The sequence below is a fragment of the Aplysia californica genome, unplaced genomic scaffold, assembly GCF_000002075.1.
Source record: "Aplysia californica isolate F4 #8 unplaced genomic scaffold, AplCal3.0 scaffold00002, whole genome shotgun sequence".
Taxonomy (NCBI): Eukaryota; Metazoa; Mollusca; class Gastropoda; order Aplysiida; family Aplysiidae; genus Aplysia; species Aplysia californica.
In genome coordinates this window covers 930,356-935,721 of record NW_004797272.1, presented here as the reverse complement: position 1 = coordinate 935,721, position 5,366 = coordinate 930,356, and positions in this window count along the sequence as shown.

The window sequence follows — 5,366 nt, the reverse complement described above, 5'->3', positions numbered from 1 at the left end:
TTAGGGAACCTAAGCAAATGGGTAACAGGGAAAGATCAGGGAAACGTAGCTTTTTTAGAGCATCCAAGCAAAGGAATGAATGGAAAACCATGATTGCCGATGTCTGTCTCAGATCTGGCACTGGATGATGATGATGACTCTCATGAGATTCTCATTAGCAGATCTGAAATGTTTTGATGGTACATTATTATGACTCAATTAAGTTTTGAGGATATCGTGGTGCTTTGACGTTCGTGCTCTTGTCACAAAAAAGAGCAATTTTGTAAAAGATTCTCGCTTTGACTAGTAGCCATGGTTACAGGTGCGATGTTTTTCTTTGTGGGTTTCTCTTAAGATCAATCAAGCAGCTCTGTTTTGGAGCCCATGTAGTCTTTTGATCATTTCCAAGCCTAATTTGGAAGGAAGAGAATTACAGTAGCCGAGTCTTGATTTTAAAAATGCTGAGATGAGAATATGGAGATAGTTTATATTCAAACGGTTAGAAATTTGACATATTTCCCTTAATTAACCATACATTTGTTTGCATAGGTGATTGATTTAGTGTTAAATTGACAATTTATTGTGATCAAAACAAATCCCTGTTTTGTTGTTGTTATTGTTGTTGTTGTTGTTGTTGTTTTTCTGGGGGTATTTTTGGGGGGGGGGGGGGGGAGGGGGGTGCCTTCTCAACAACAGCAACATTGTCAGAGCCTATCCTGAAGTTATCATTACTAATGAGTTCAAATGTCCTGTTGTTGTCACACAACAATAATTATGTTTTCTCCTCGTTCATCGTTAGTTTGTTGTCAATCATCCACTTTTGAACATGCTGATCATTCAGTTGGTTACATCAGACTTTGGACCGGAAAAGGGCAGTTGTGTATCAACAGCATATACATGAAATATTTTCTAAAGGCAGTGAGAACAAAGTGGCTAGTAATGGACCCAGGTGAGAGCCTTGAGGTACTCCACCAAACAATGGAATTTTGGGATACTCTTGGCCATTGGCACAAAATGGCTGAGTGTGATCATTCAAATATGACTTGAATCACTCACTGAAAGTCCTGGAAAATCCAAATTTTTACATAAATCTCCCAGAAGGATCGAATAGTCAATCGTATCAAATGCAGCACTGAGATCTAAAAGTGCAAGGATAGACAGTTTTACCCTGTCAACTGCAGTTAAAAGATCACTGTGAATTCTCAGGAGAGTAGCTTCAGTATTATTATTACTTGTGTGAAGGACCGACATCACTGCACAAAGGGCATCCCCATAAGCGCTCCGTCCCCTGAAGAAGCACATCTCAAAGTAAGTAGATGCTGACGGTTCCAAGCAATGGTTGATTCCATAGCCTTCTGCTCCTCCCACAAAGTCTTGAACTTCTGCAGGCGCCCCATCCGATTCCAAGCTCACGAAGTCGCTCAAGATGATGGTATTCCGACTCTTCTTGTTCTTTTTCTCGTGTTTCCCTGACTGAACATACAATTTCAGGTTTGTCAGGGCACAGCTTCCCTCCAGGTCTTGCTTTTCCAGCGAGCTCATCAGCCCGCTCATTGCCCTTGACTCCAGCATGGCCCGGGGTGAAGATTCACGTGATCTTTTTCATTGTTGTCTTCTTCAGGAGCTCTGCCCATTCATCTCGAAGGTTCCCACTCTCAATCTTCCCCAGAGTGCTCTGAGAGTCTGTGACAAAGATCGCATGTGCTTGTCGAGTTGTTGTGATCCATTTGAGAGCCTGAGTGATTGCCTCAATCTCCATTCTCATGCTTGATGTTGTCACATCGTATGCTCTCTGCTGTTCCTGAACCAATTTGCCGCTCACTCTTGGTGAGAAGCCTCATCCAGATTTTTGCTCTCGTTTAACAGATCCATCCGTGTATACAACCACATCTCCATGCCGTGAGTTTTCTTCAATCATTTGTCGTATCTCAGAATCTGTCGCCCCTTGCGGCCACTCTCTACATTCTCTGTTCAGCGTAATCACTACCTTCCCAAAATCTTCCTGCTGTCTCTCATTCATCTTTATCCATTCTTCACCCTGCTTTATATCTTCCAGTGGGCAGACTTCCTTGATGGTGTTTTCAGCCTCAGCCATCCAAGAAACTCCTCGTTTTAGGCGATTTTCCTTGATTGCTCCAATGGCTTCGTGAAGTGGATGTTGCTTATCAGCCGCCACCCTCATGTACGCCCTGACCTGAGCCACTTTGTGAGTATTATTATTATTATTATTTAAGAATTATAATTATATTATGTGCATTATTATCTTAATGGAGTCAGAGTCATAGCGCAAAAAATGCTACTTAATGAAAACGAGTCAAGCCCCCAGTCAACCTACTAATACATTGCGGAAGAAATAAAACTTAAGAGACCTTTTTGGTAGCATTTAATCACTAGTATTAGAAGTATTCCATAGCTGGAGAGTCCTGAGAAACTGACAATTTCCTTTTTTTTTGGGTCTTTAATCAACGTTTTAAACTAATATCCACACAGAAATGTGTTTTTAATTGGATATTTAAAAAATGTTTAGCCAACAAAAAAGACAAAAATTGCCAAACAGACTTTAAATTGCCTATGTCTTCAATTTCATCATTTTGACGTTTATTTGACAGAAACGTTATTCATTTTTTCTTAAGTTATCATTCATTAATAAATACGTATAACATCTAAACACATTCCACACACACACACACACACACACACACACACACACACACACACACACACACACACACACACACACACACACACATACACACACACACATACACAACAAGACCTTGTACGTACTCACCTTTGGGTACAAACACAAACTCAGGGAGCTCCCGTGTTCCACAGTTTATGGTGTACGCCTCTCCTTCAATGGGACCCGGGTTCGAAACCTGACAGCGACGGAAAATGTACATCTCTAAATTTGTCTCATTTCACCTCCTTTCCTGCTCTTTAACCATGCTTTGTCGTCTGCTGTCGGCTTTCGACTCCACTTCACTTTCTGCCCCCCCTCCCCTCGCTTTTGCCTCGTCCTCTGGGCTCCTGACTCTTTCTGCAGCCTGCTACTCCTTGGCTTCTGCTTACTGCTGTTTTTCAGCTACACCCCTGATCTTAGGGAAAGTAAGATCCGTCACTCAAAGCCGTGGGACCAGGTCCTTACCCAAGCCAGCCATAACTCCAGTTAGGATGCATAGCATCAACATATGATGCATCCTCACATTTTTACGATTTTCCTCGCTACATTGCCCAATGTGACTTTCAGAATTCCGTAAGTTTTGAAAAACAATTATACATCTGCTTCACATGGGCGTCAAGGCTTAAAATGTCTACTGCCAAGGATTTGGCAAAAAAGTCTTGGATAACATTTATAATAAGTTCAATTTTTATTTGCACCATGCATAGGACAAAAGACATTGCAAATGAATACATCAACTTCATATTGTATTCATGCAAAATGTACATATGTTCATGGCATTTCCATATTTTGATGTGACTGTTTACTTTAAGTGTACAAATGCAACAGTGTTTATTAAGTGGATGTCAGTGTAATTTTGTGTGTGTTTACTGTGGCTGAAAACTATTATTGTTACAAGAGGCAGAGCGCGCTCATATGATCTTAGCAGTTGCGAGCGCCGTAAAACCCTATACTACTAAACAAAAACAAGAGGCAGAAAATGAAAAAATACAATTTTAATAGGTGAGCACTGACGTGTGACAATGAGTCTGTATCACAGAGCAATTCACCAATCTATTTTTTACCTTACTTTGTCACTGCATCTGCATATGTCTCAGTATAATTATTATATTATTAATGGTATTGTGTGTGAGTGTGTGTGAGTGTGTGTGTGTGTGTGTGTGTGTGTGTGTGTGTGTGTGTGTGTGTGTGTATCACATCACGAGAGAGAGAGAGAGAGAGACAGAGAGAGACAGAGAGAGACAGAGAGAGAGAGAGAAAGGGGGGGGGAGGGCAAATGTGACCTAGTCCACATTAAGGTTTTTATCTGTAGTAAATTACGAGTAAGTCCGCTCTAGTGTATGAATGGGGATGAGAACGGAGGATTTCAATTATAATTTTTAAAATTTCAAACTTCTAAAATAACAAAGTTATGAGGTTTTGAGCTTGTTTGCAGTTTTGAGCAGGGCGCCCACAGCTCTCCTGGCCCACGTCTGAATGTCCAGCAATCGCTTGACCACTGTCCGAAACTGCTGGTGCTCACCGCCCTCCAGGATGGAGCGGAGAAAGCTGCAAGAGCCAGAGATGTCGTTGGCCAAGGCCAGAGCCCGGTGCTTGTCCACAGACTGGGGAACGTCGTGGAGCAACACGAAGGTGAACTCGGCCACATGATGTAGCGCGCGTCTGCTGGCTTCACACGATTGGAGAAACCTTGTCACGTGGTTGGTGGTGGAGAAGACGGACTCAGCGTCACCAATGCTGCTGTTTTTGTCCATACCGGGCAGAACCACAAGCTGAAAATAGAAGGCAGTAAACATAATGTTTTAAAAATGCAATCATCACGCACAGGAACTACTCGAAACAAATGAAGATAAAATCTTTTCCCAAAACAAATTAGACTGTGGGAAAAGGAAAGCAGAGGCATTTTCGGTTTTTACCAAACGTATCATTCAATTCTGCAGTGAGTAACAGGCTTTGTTATAAATTGTGGTTGCTTCAATGGCAGAATCTTTAAGAAGCTGTTTAAAGGGGAAAATAATGATCACCAGCTCAAAAATAATATATCTGTATAGCCCTTTCATTGCGATTTTAAAATTATTTTAGGATTACCATTTCACAAATAATACTTTTAAACATCTGTATATCCATTTCACTGTCAACATTACATTATTTTCCCAATTTTCTATCTCATCTTCTCAACTGGTTAATCATTTCACGGTGAAAGGAAAAAAATTCTAGACAATTTATTGTCGCACACTTACATAATCGCTTAGTTATTGTTTTAAAGTTAAGTGTTTAACGTTCCCTTCTATACAATTTAGATCATTCAGAGGTTGAGCTTCGAACCTGTAAATCCAGGCTGAAGGAACTACAAATACCATCAGAGTGACAGAGATACTCTGTAAAATTAGCCTCATACGGAAATCGAACCCAGACTTCTTAACCGCAGCGGCGAAACGCTTAGCCGCTACGCCACATAAGCTGGTCTTTATAGTGATTGGATTGGTGGGAGAGAAGGCAATACTTAGGGAACCGCTAGGGATCAATGTGTTCTGTTTTGAAACAAGAAAACGATAACTGCCTGCTTTTATGTGTATCGTTAAATTCACTCTGTAGCATTCATAATTTCTGGGGTTTGAAGTGTTTCCTCAGACTCACCTCTCTCTTCAATTCGTCGTCTTTGGAGGCTGCAGTAGCAATCGGAAAGGCCAGGGCTTTGATCTCC